Source organism: Daktulosphaira vitifoliae, unplaced genomic scaffold, assembly GCF_025091365.1.
Source record: "Daktulosphaira vitifoliae isolate Bord-2020 unplaced genomic scaffold, ASM2509136v1 Scaffold_4, whole genome shotgun sequence".
Lineage (NCBI taxonomy): Eukaryota > Metazoa > Arthropoda > Insecta > Hemiptera > Phylloxeridae > Daktulosphaira > Daktulosphaira vitifoliae.
Genome location: NW_026099575.1, coordinates 18642798 through 18656461, shown reverse-complemented (window position 1 = coordinate 18656461; position 13664 = coordinate 18642798). Strand labels below are relative to the sequence as shown.

General features: G+C 26.8%; 1 protein-coding gene across 9 annotated transcripts in view; it reads right to left on the bottom strand.

Moving 5' to 3' along the window:
• LOC126904869 (protein madd-4) overlaps window positions 1–13664 on the bottom strand; it is a 104070-nt gene that overhangs the window by 60884 nt on the left and 29522 nt on the right. The window contains exon 1 of one of the 9 annotated variants that reach the window (XM_050684184.1): window positions 8818–8934. The exons of 4 other annotated variants lie outside the window; for them this stretch is intronic. The gene's annotated coding sequence lies outside the window, so the exon portion shown is untranslated. Of the gene's footprint in view, window positions 1–1452; window positions 1471–1578; window positions 1597–2072; window positions 2091–2145; window positions 2259–8817; window positions 8935–13664 lie in introns of those variants that run through there. 4 more of the 9 variants (XM_050684183.1, XM_050684185.1, XM_050684186.1 and 1 more) reach the window with 4 other exon arrangements.

Below are 13664 nucleotides of genomic sequence, written 5' to 3'. Positions count from 1 at the left end.
TAATTCAATAGTGAGTTTATATATGAGTGCTCTTGAGGTGGTAATTTTATCAGTAGAAACAATGAAAAATTTTATTATTTAACGATAAAAAAGTAAATCATTTTAATATTGAACACAAATATTTTTTAACGAACAAACTTTTTTATGTAGAATCGCACAATGATTAAGAAGTTGACTGAATATTATTACTACCGTAGTTTTTTTTAACAAAATCTTAGTATACTGATCATTTAATCTTTTAAACACAAAAGCAATTTAAATGATTTTTTCTGTTGAAATTGTTTTTAACACAATATTTCTTGTTTTTCTTTGAGACGAAAAAACATTGTGCATACGAGTGAAAAACTTAACATAAATAGTAGAGTGACTGAGGCTAGTAGCAATTGAGTAAAAGAAAGCAAAAGAGTGAAAGAGCTTAACAAAGTAAGACGAATAAAAGAAAGAGACGAGATGGCTAATAATAATTCTGTCCGGCCAAAATCGCATAGGTTTATTCCGGTCACGTATACTTGTTTGCGTATTGAACTATGACTTAAGTGTGCGAATTCAGGGTAAAAGGTCCGTGGAAGAGATGCAAATTTATTTAAATTGGATAACAAAACTGAAAGGGTCGCGGATTATGCAGCTGGAGACTAGACAAGAGAGTATGAAAATTGGCAAAGCAAATAACTTCCGCAATGGTGACGTAGGAAAATTTAAGTATGAAAATGTAAACGCAACGAATGAGTTTTGAAAATTGGCAGAGAGAGAACAATAATATATAACATAGTTGACATTTATTTCCGCTACATTCTAAAAATGGTCTAAAAGCTCGTCAAGTTAATGCAAATACAATGTGAAATAGATAGGTTATAATTTATCATAGTATGTAGTCATCGTGTTTTCTTAAGTCAATATTGAGAAATAACTATTAAGCAAAAATGCAAAATGGTTGAATTGTAGCAGGAAACTATAAAAAACGCTATATAAATTAATCTCATAGCATAACGTATTGATATTTATTGACCATATAAAATTTGTAAACTTAAACCATTGATTATTTATTATTTTGAACAGTAAATACTTAAATATTATGATGTCAAAATAAAAATTACATGTATACGATTACATGATGGATATACGCATCTTTAACAAAACTTTTAGAAGGACTTATGTCTAATTTCCCCTTTACCGAAAATAATTTTTGTATAATATTACAAATAGTTTCCCTGAAATTTTGGAGGGACTAAGCCCCTCTATTTACGCTTATGGTTAACAGGTTTACTCTATTTATAATACATTTATCGCATAAAAGGCTCGAACGCAAGCATCTGCTCTTCTATCTTTTCTGTATTTTGAGAAAAGCTTCCTAACTGATTAGGAATAATAACTGCGCAACTTATACACAATTTAAAATTATTTAAAGTATAATGCGTGTTATGATAATTAATGTTTAGCTATTGATAAGCATACTTTATTGACTGCTGTACAAATTATCATAACTGACAACATATATCTAACCATAAATAGTATATTTATAGTAAAGTTAGACCTGAAAGTTTAAATAAATAATATAACTAGATTAAAGGGTAAACAAACTTGTTCAAAAAATATATATGCTGAACTAAAACATTGTTACACTTTGTAAATTTAATAAAATTAAATTAATAATGTAAAGCACTTTTATTTTGATTTGTTTAAATCGTTCAAAAAAGATTGTAGCGCAAAAATATTGTAAATACTTTAATTTATGATTTAACTGTTAAAAAGTTTTTAAGAAGCAAGAATTTTAAGGTTTAAATTATAAATATAGAAAGAAAATAATCCAAAACAGCATTAAAGTAAATAAATATTTAATATACAAACTTTAGTACGAAAGTTTAAAAATAAAAACATTACTAAACACTGAATTTTAAAGAAATTATTCTTTATACACATACTGATCGATTAGTAGATGAGTAATATAAAACAAGTTTCAAAAATGTGCTCTAATTTGAACCAAAATATCTATTAGACTTTTATAGGAGAACAAACATTTATGTGTTGACCTATTTTGATAAAATAGTATTTCCAAACATTAAATTTTTAACAACCTCATAAAATTATCTCGTAGTTCGGTATCAAAATTTGTCGTACACATGTTATTTTGTTCTCAGAAAAATGTACCTGGTTGTTTCGATATTAGTCATTGAGCTTTACTGAAAACCGTTAATTATTAATGTCGGTCGCTGTTATTACTATTACAACTATCGACCCAACTGGCTGTGCACTTACAACTGCGTACTTTATGTTTTGACATTATTTCAAAAAAGCTGCAAGAACCAGAAAATTATTCAGGTGCAAAATACATGTTTTATGTACTAATAGGAGTATTGAATACTTTTATTATTATATTAATCGTATTACTTTATAAAAAAATGTATAATTTTTTTATAAATAATCCAAATGAAATACAAGCTTATGTACTTCATTGATCAAAAAATGCATGATTTTAACAAAAAAAAAGTACGGGAATTATAAGAACTCAATTTATGGTAGATATTAGATAATTATTAATTTACAAAAAGTTCATTCATTTGTCTTTTTTAATTTAACGTAAATTATTAAAAAAACTGATGCTAAACCTCATTTTAAAATTTTATTATTGCCTCATATTAATATTTTTTGTGGGAAAATTTTTATAACAATAGCTACATTAATTACACAATACACAATTAATCGAAAGTACTTTAGAATTTTAGTAAATTCAATGACATTTTAACATTATTAAAATGATGATAATTGTAGCGTAGCCTATACTTTTTTGGACAAATGTCGTTTGTAATATAATAATGTATTATAAATAGTATTGTTAAACATACATGATAAAATGATTTAATATTGTGGACCTAACTAGAGTTTATAAGTAAAACGACTATGCAGTTTAATACTAAACTTATATTTTAAAAGTGTAATTTAATAATATTAAGGAAAACTCTTCATTACATTTAACTTTTTAAACGTGGTATGAAAATAGGTTGCCAGCTTGTTAAATTTCGTTAACACTTTGACCGGCATAAAAGCCGCGAACTAACTTGTGTAGTCGTTTTTTGTTTACTCAATTAGGTACTGGAGAATATTTAACATTTTCTAATTAACATAACGTTCTTGGCATGCTTATAGTTAAGTTTGAAGTTTATTTTTTGCTGGTATTTGAGTTTATGTACAAGAGATAGTTATTACTCATGTCAAAAAGCTTATGTTTTGAAACTTACAACAGATGTTAAATATTTGTTATTAATGTGACATTTTGTATTTGTACGAATATATAGTCTCGTACCTATTGTATAAATTATTTTTAATGAATAATTTATATTAATCATAATATATTTAATTAAATATTAATTAATTAACTTGTAAGACTTGATTAATTATTTATTTATTATTTTAAATTTTAACTAGACGTGTCACATTTTTTTGATTGACTGTCTAGTAACTGAAAATTGTAATTTTTTTCTGTAAAGTGATAACAATTACAAATATTACGTTAAGATTAACAGAGTACTCAATTTTTATCAAACCAAAAGAGTAATTTTTTTTATTGATAAATTCATCTTATAATCTGAAACGTAATTACGGAAGAGGGATCTGGTAAACCATCTCCAAAATATAAAGTTTAATGATTTTAATTCAACGAGGAGGTAATGAGAAAAACACTTGTAATGTAAAATCTTACCCAAGACAAATCCCTAGATACGCTACTGTATACAATATATTGATTTAAATTTTATGAACAGTGTGCCGTTTATAGATTTGTTGCGAGTAACGTTTAGAGCCAACATAATATTTTACTGAAAAAAGTTATTAGAAATAACAAATTTAAATTATATATATATATAATAATTACATATTAAAAAAAAACAGTGTCATGTATTTTATATTGTTTTATGAAATTGAATATTCTGATTATTTAAATATTATCATAAATTTGAAAGGATAAACTCTTAGAAATTTTTACGCTGACATTAATACCAAAATAATTTTAATTATTTGTTGAGTCGAATAAAACGAAGCACCGAGCTGTTGTGTTGTAATTAAAGAAACGGTCGTATCCCTTCATTTCATTTGTTATGTACCTTTTGTTAATTCATTTCTTTGCTATAAAGAATTGTGTAACTGTGTAAGTTCTAAGAAAATTAAATTATAATAATTTTGAACTTAAGATTCTATTGCTTGACCCAAGTTATATAATTGTAATTATAATCGATGTACCAAGAAAAGGCTTACTCGTTGGACTTGTTTAAATCGATTATTATTTTGCAGTTGCTATGACAAATGGTATAACTTTTGAATCCGCTTGTTTCTTTCACCGTCTCATCTTTTTGCAATAAGATTTTTACAAAAAAACATACGCGTGTCGGACCATACATTTTGATTACGTCGAGTCAGTGCAGCAGCGGTGCGTTATCACATTATTTGAACTGAACCATCCAATGAACTCGATTAATGTACAAAAGTATAGGGTAGTATAATAAGATATAAGGCTTCTGTTTAATATCAGGTTTGGCAGTAGAACCGTATAATTTGTTAGCGCCTTGGGCAATCGGTGCCATGCACAAAGTCGGGCGCACGCTCGTCGTACAAAATGTTGCTGAATTTCCGATATCGTTTGGCACCGACAGACGACGGGTGCGACATTACCAGAATAGTATATTAGGTCCTCGATAAGCTTTGGATATACTGTTGGAGGGTGACGCGGTACATACTAAGAAATACGGATATGTAAAGTGAACACAAAACACCACTTTGCATACTCACAAATGTGCTTTTCGAGGTTTATGCGTGTATATGTGCGTGTTAAGCCCATCACCCTGATATTGGACGTTATCCAAGTACACGTTACCATACCTGGCACATTTCTTTATTATTCAATGATTTCTGAAGTTGACATAAGACCATGTCATCATCATTATTAAAGTACCTAACAATTTTAAATTTACTCTTCTGAGAAGAACATTCTTTTCATGAAATAACATAAATAATCTCTCAAAATAATATTAACTAGTTATTACAAACTTTAAAGAGTGTTCACTTAGAGTGCGTTTTTATTCTCTAATTTTATCTATCCCAACTTTTTGCAATCAATAAAATGCAACCAGTCATGATTACAAGAACTTGGTGATGTAAAATTCTCGTTGTCTCTTATTTTAGATTTATTTTGGTGTCCCATTTAAAAGCTTAAATTTCGTCCTTACAATGAAAGCATTTTAACGTGACGTTATACATTTTCCTGGAGAAAACTTATTAGTAGAACAATTTTTTTACAAATCTTTTACAATATTTAATATTTTTAATGAAGTTAGGAACTTAAAGAAACCACAGTAATTCAAAATACTAAAATGCAATCGAAGTACAATAATTTTTAAAAACTGTAGAAATGTAAAATATTTCAAAGTCATAAAAATGCATTATTTTTTAAAAGTCATAGAAATACAAAATATTACGAAGCCATAAAAAAGCAAAAAAATTAAGAAGCCATAGAAATGCAAAAAATTAGGAAGCCATAGAAATTCAAAAAAATTAAGAAGCCATAGAAAAGTAAAATATTACGAAGCCATAGAAAAGCAAGACATAAGAGCCCATAGGAATGCAAAAACATTAAGAAACTATAGAAATACAAAATATTACGAAGCCATAAAAAAGCAAAAAAATTAAGAAGCCATAGAAATATAAAATATAATGAAGCCATAGAAATGAAAAAAATTAAGAAGCCATAGAAAAGTAAAATATTACGAAGCCATAGAAAAGCAAGACATAAGAGCCCATAGGAATGCAAAAACATTAAGAAACTATAGAAATACAAAATATTACGAAGCCATAAAAAAGCAAAAAAATTAAGAAGCCATAGAAATATAAAATATAATGAAGCCATAGAAATGAAAAAAATTAAGAAGCCATAGAAAAGTAAAATATTACGAAGCCATAGAAAAGCAAGACATAAGAGCCCATAGGAATGCAAAAACATTAAGAAACTATAGAAATACAAAATATTACGAAGCCATAAAAAAGCAAAAAAATTAAGAAGCCATAGAAATATAAAATATAATGAAGCCATAGAAATGTAAAAAATTAAGAAGCCATAGAAAAGTAAAATATTACGAAGCCATAGAAAAGCAAGACATAAGAGCCCATAGGAATGCAAAAACATTAAGAAACTATAGAAATACAAAATATTACGAAGCCATAAAAAAGCAAAAAAATTAAGAAGCCATAGAAATATAAAATATAATGAAGCCATAGAAATGTAAAAAATTAAGAAGCCATAGAAAAGTAAAATATTACGAAGCCATAGAAAAGCAAGACATAAGAGCCCATAGGAATGCAAAAACATTAAGAAACTATAGAAATACAAAATATTACGAAGCCATAAAAATGAATTAATTATATATGGTACATGACAGATAATAACTTTCTCTATACAAATTATGAAAAATCTCAAAACCCATTTTTATGAAATTAGTTTATAAATAATTAAAAAAATATATCATTATAATTATTTGACAAATTTTAGGTGCAAATTTGCTCGAATATTCATATAAATATCATAAATATTTTTTGTATTTATGCCACTAGATATACATTTGCATTTTAAGATCTATATTAATATCATTAAAATAAAAGGCTCATATTTTCAATAAACGAAGTATTGATTAGTATAAAATTGTACTAATATCATAATAAGTCATAGGTGCATTGTTTTTGCTACCAGATTTAACAAAAATAGAATAAGTCAAAATGACCATTTGTTGATCTAATGTACAGCTTTGATTGAATGAATCTAAAATACGTATATGAAACTCCATGGGGAAAAGGTTTTTTCTATTTTCTTAAAGTTTGATATGAAATATTACCGTTTCTTTGGAATTGGAGAATACAATGTATAACAATTACCACCATTTTTGTTGCCATCTTTCGGGTATGAGGAATAAAAAAGATTGGTAGTAGCCGCTTAATCTATCCCGATGGGACATAACATAAAACAGAACTCTTGAAGTAAAAACGCAGGTGGTATTTATTGTTATAAACGTAAAAAGTTTGATGATATATTTTTTAAGCAGAATTTGACAAACCATTGCCTATGATATTTAATTTGGACTTCTAATTTCTAAAAAATTGACATATAGCATATTTTATAAAAATAATAACAATTTTTTTTTTGTGGTTGATGTTTAATTGACTTCACACTAACATGGAGGTGATGAAGTTGAAATACTAATACTCATTAAATGAGATTCTGACAATAGGGGCTGAAAGTTGTTGGAATTGTAAATGATGGATTACATTGAGAGGTTGTCTTATTCATACTTAAATATGTACATAAAATATGTGTATTATGACGCTCCCATAGAAACTTAATGTAATTATTACGACTGGCACTGTTACCGGAATCTATCAATCGTTTAATTTATACATTACACAAATGTGTCATCTTATAATAACATTAAATAAAAGTTTTTGCTGTTGATAAAACTCGTTCAGTTAAATTTAACTATGTCAAATGTAATGTCTCAGAATATATATTTAAAACTGTATTAATATTAGTTTAGATCACAGAAATAAAAATAGTAATAATATCATAAACTAAAGGTTGGGTTGGCCATATAAGGCGTAAGAGATGAATTAAAAAAGTAATTAATAACTTACAAATAAATTTATAAATTAAAAATATTATGAAACTAGCAATACCGAAAAACATTTTCCACGCAAGATTATTATTTAAAGAGAAATCGCGTCACTAGTGTTAAAAGAGTCTCTTTTCATAAAACAATAACGTTAAAATAAAAAAAAACCCAGCACAGGGGGGTCACGGCACAGTGGTGACATGGTATAGTTGGGTCAAGTATAATGATATCTGACAGTGATTAAAATCACTATCATTAAAAATGTTTCGAAGTAAATCTTTAGTTTAATTTTAAAAATTGGTGCATTATTCTAAAAGCTATATGATCTCCTATTTCCTTATTTATATTCTGATTAAGATAAAGTATGTTGAATGAAAGAGGGATATAAATATTATTTCTCATAAAAAAATTGTATTGATCTATACACTTTTCAATAAGTTATAGCATTCAGTAGCCATTTTCACCATGAAGAAAAAATAACATTTTTTTTTTTCATGATAAAGTATATTATATTAGCTTTAATTTAAGTTATATATAAAAGTGTCAGACTTTCTGCAACACTTTCAAAAGTTAAGATGAAAAAGTTAATTTTTTGTGAAAAAGTTGTAATTTTAAATCCTCTCTGTGGGCAGGTAAAGGGTCAGATTTATAAAAAAAATATACCAAATGAAAGGTAAAGACGTTATGCATCTATAAACAGTTTATTGATATAATCATTTATGAAAAAGGTATGGCAGTTTTAAGTAAAAAAAATTGAAAAAATTTCGAAAATTAGTGATTTTTAAATTTGTAATTTTTTTGGAGGTTTCCCCCATTTACGGGAAACGAGGGAAATTTTTTCAATTTTTGAGGGTAATGTCTTCGACTAGTTACGATTTGTGATCTTTTGACGTATCGTTGAAAGAAATGGGTTCGGCGAGAGCTGAGAAAAAGTGGTAAAAGACACAAAAAAAAAACACATAGTAAAACCAATACCGTCTCAGCTTTGCATTGAAGTTAAAATGTTTTGATGTATACGAGTAATAAAATTATTGATATTATTTATATACTTTCAAAAAATGGTAAACATGATGAAATTTGAAAAAATTTATTACAAAAAAAAATTGTTGAATGTTATTAGTATTTTGAAAAACGTCAATAAAGTGTAAAAGATTTTATATAATTTTTTAATTATTACTTTATTTTTACTGAACATATAACATGCGATATCATAGTTGTTAATTGAATCCCAAACTTTACTTGATAAAATTTCATTTATAGATTTTCTTTTTGATGATCGGAAGCAAATTTTTTAAATGAAATCTTTGGTATTCTAAAAAAAATCGGATACAATGATTTTATTAACGAACATGTATATTCATATGTAACATATATTCATTACACTGTATTTTCTAAGTAATACTAAACGTTTAGCCTTAAATTTATAGTATATACAATATTTTACATAATTATAATTTATACATGTCCCGAGAGAACTGTCGTTGAATTCATAAAATTTTAGTAAGGCGGGTCTTGTATAATAAATAATCACATGTATGAAAAAATATAAACGCTAATGTACGGAAATGAGCTTTTGGAGAGTCCACTTGGATATCCTAAACAGCTATAAGACAATGTGCGCAAGGAAACAAACGGAATCAAAGTATATATATATAAACATTGATATCGAGTGTTGAGTCTCATAACCTAATGTTGAGATCTGGTAATAAATAATGATACATCTGAACTGATCAGCGAGCGTGGGGTTGATTTAATAATGTTCAGCAGTCATTGCCGCTTGTCTGGACTGTCTCGCCGGATGTCTAGGGCTATTAGTGGTCGGTCGAGTGCAAAAACAAATCATAATATAGCCTTGCTAGCCAAACCATAATTCTATTGACTGATGCAGCTGCCAAAGGATTTTCCAAAAAAGGCGTTTGAGTATTGACTGAAAAATGTATCTCACTGATGTAGAAGCGACTAAAATGTAAGGAATAAAAATAATTTAACAGATAAAAGAGCCAAAAGAGTGGCGTGTTGGCCGTGTATTAATTCAACACGGGGCACATCATTTCCATTATAGATACCGGACAAGTTCTCTTGCCGCTTATCGAGTATAATATAACGACACAATATCAGTCACCTTATTGAATGAAGAAGACGTGCTGTAGTTGTATAAAAAGAAGTTATTTATTATCGAAACGGGTTACGTACCACCTTTTCGGAACACGAATAAAATGGAAGAAACACAAGCAAAATGGAACGTAATACAATGTAACGACTGGCGTGTATAAAAGACTTGCGCATGATTTAGATCCGCCGGTGATCCATCAGCTAAGGCGTGTAGGCGCCCTACTAATATTACTGTGGTTTGTTATTTCTTAGTACAGACTCAATCGTTCGCCTATCACAATGATACCTCACACACCACTCTGACTACTACTTCCTAAATACATGTACTCGGCATGCAATGTCGTTATTATTTCACAAGCAAATTTCGATTTACACGAACTAAAAACTATATACTATTGGTATTGTTTGAAAGGTATTTTACACAGGCCCTTATTGTATAGATGCAGTACCAATTAACATAAGTATATTTTTGTGACACGGTGTTTCCTAATCCTCATTCAATAGTTGGCTATTCGTGTTTGCTATTCGGCATTGAAAAAAAGTGCAATTGCTATAAAACTGATTCGATTTCAATCCCGGAATACTTTTCATAACAGATTATCGGTTGTTTTAACTAAATTGATTTATTGTCTTGTATTGGCTAAAAATTCAATTGATTTTTCATGTTTGAATAACAACGACGAATAGAAATGTTATTTGTTTAAATCTTTTATAGTTCATAAAAAAAGAATAATAATACAAAATAGTTGTTTAAAAATATGAATAAACATTGCATGCCCAAAACAGTATAGTTATAATTATAATTAATATAAATTAAACAATTTGTAAAATTAAATTGTAATTAGGATCTGGTAATTTATAAGTAATTACAATCTAAGCCCTTATAATAACAAATATTTAATAACAGAATTAATTAATTAAGCAAAAAATAGTTGATCATCAAAAATCAAATATTTTTTAATCGAATATTATTATTCAAACAAATAACGTTCAAAAATAAAAGTATTTTTTTCATTTTTATCGTAACATTAGATTTTTTCTAAAATAAATCACTAAATCAAAATACAATTACAGTGTCTTTTATTTTAACATTATGAGATATGAAATAATTATGAATGTAATAATTTAAACGATTGAAGTATTAGATATAAAAAATCTCTAGTATAGTTCGAAATAGATTTTAGTAAACTCTGTTGGATACTTTTGGAGTCAATTGAAAAAACTAACCAACAACAAAATCTTTACAGGAGGTTTCTAGCTGCATTTAAATCCCACGGGCTACGCGATCAGACGAATTATCTCGACACACCTATTTTATTTTCCTCTGTTTTTGTACAGTTTTTATATAGTAACCTAACCCGAACTGACGTTCAACTAACAACTCGTTACTGAAAACCACTCTGACAGACAATATCGAATTTAACAAAAATAACAACTACTATTCCAGAGATTTATCTTTTTATTGATAAAATATTTACCGTTAAAATTGTATAACTTGTATATAATGTATGAACAGATAACTACACGTCACTACAAACAAAAATTATCGTTATTAAAATTTATGAAGATAGCGAGTTGTATTAATTAAAAAAGAAACTGTTCATGGAATTATAAGAACCAAATGCTATCCGGAGACGGTAAGAGAGTGACGCATAATTTAAAGAAATTATATCGACTGATCGGAGCTTTACTGGATAAACATAACGAAGACTATTTTATTCAAAACACGCGAGCCTTCGGAATTTTGATTAGTCAATTTTGTCTGTTCCTAAAGTACGTTTTTACATTATCTAAAAAGTAAATCGAGTAATCAGGTGAATGGTTGCTGCCACTGGTATGTGCTATATGTGGTATGATCCGGAGTACAGATAAAAAGGACGCGCACGAGCTCGATCGCCAGTCGGGCCTAACCTTTTAGATTACTTTATACGCTTGTAATAACAATACTCAATTCAAAAACCATCTATCGTGCTTAAGAGAGTGAGGTATAGTGTACTTAAGTATAAAAATATTATGTTGTATTATAAGTACTAAGAAATATTGGCTATTTGTTTTTTTTTTTGACTGAACAATTATGAAGTATACCTCTGAAATAGTATAAATAAGTATAAAATTACACACAGTTTGTATTTATTTTTAAAGACCAATAATTCCTCTTTTACAACATTAATAATATAATACTATTGTATACAATACAATTTAGTTGTATAATCTAATTTTCCAAATAGAATTGGACGTTTAATAGTAAATTCAAAAATATAAACCATCTAATTCCTTTTAAATTTTATCCACTTAATACAAATTGATTAGAATATTGATAAACTCACAAACATCATCTTGCTAAATGTATAAAACATAACCGTATTACATGACTAGTTGAATAAGACAAATTATATGTTATTAAATTAAAAATTCTACTACAAAATAATTTTAATGCTACGTAAAAATACTTTTAATACGCTGATTTTGGATTATATTTTATTCGTTTACATTAAACTCCTTTAATTGTTTTAATTGAAAATAATGCATAAAAATACATCATTTCAAATTATTCTTAAGTTGCATTTTTCTGAATAAAACATTGTTTAAACATTTCTTTTTAATCTGGTAAACTTAAATTGCATTACTTTTCAAAGAAATACATAATAAAATAACACTTTATATGAGATTTACATTTACTTCAATGTTTAAGAAAAATATTAATGGTTTTTAAATGTATGAGTATAATTTTATTTTTATTATATTCGTTGCATTTTTTAATTTAATAAAAATAATTATATTATAGTATCATTTAACCTTAAAACCTTAATATGGTGTCAATTCACCTCATTTACTATTACCTAAAGTATCAATTAATTTTTAGCTACAAATAATTCTATACTATCAAAATAATTAAAAATATTCTAATAGACCGATAATCAAAACTGATTTCCTTATATTTCCGAAAAAAGCTTTTAGTAAATATAATTGAAATGTATTTAGAAGTTCTAAAATTAAGACAATTAATACGAATGAATTTTTTTCATAAGTAATTAAATTTTTTTTATGATATGTATGTTTCTATATAGAAAGTAAATATTTGAAAAATTATACACGTAGTTATAAATAACATATATTATTAACTAAAATTAGTTATATAATTATTTTATAATTAATTACATTTGTACTGTCATATTAAAAAAAAATTGTTTTTAAAATAATTTCAAAGTGCAGTATTAACCAATAATATTGTAATGTTTTTTTGGTTCATTTCTTTGATTTTACGGTAACAATATATCACTCAATTCTTTTGCATTTGTTATAGGAATTATAACACTACTGTATGTATACACGTTTTTTATAAAAAATGTACCTTGTAATAATACTGTTTTGAGAATTATATACTGAATGACAACGAATGCATTTTGTTCAGTTCAACTGACAGACGTGGATCGTATGTTTCTATATATGACTGTGTTATTGTCAGCGTAAGCATATCAGTGTATATTATTTTCATAATGTTTACTGTTTGTTATAAAACCAATTATTCAGTTGTTTTTGTTCTAGAACTATTGACTCTTTGAAAAAGTTTTGATATTTTTTTATATAATTAAAATTATAAACATATTAGAATTCTTCCTAAAACAAGAGAAAATGCTGAAGAAATTAATCATAAATAGATAATGAAAGTTAGTCAACTTTATATAAATGATTTATGTCATATATATTTTAATATCATTAATAGAATTAAGTACTGAATAATAACTTAAGTTAATACGAGTATGCGGCGGAGGCATAAGAGTTTCTAATAGCCTTAAGCTAATATTTTATTATTTCCCATTAAAACTCCTACACGGTAACACGTGTAACGTATTTAAGAGTTCACCATAGTGTTAAATACCGAACGACTAATTTATTCAATTTAGCTATTTA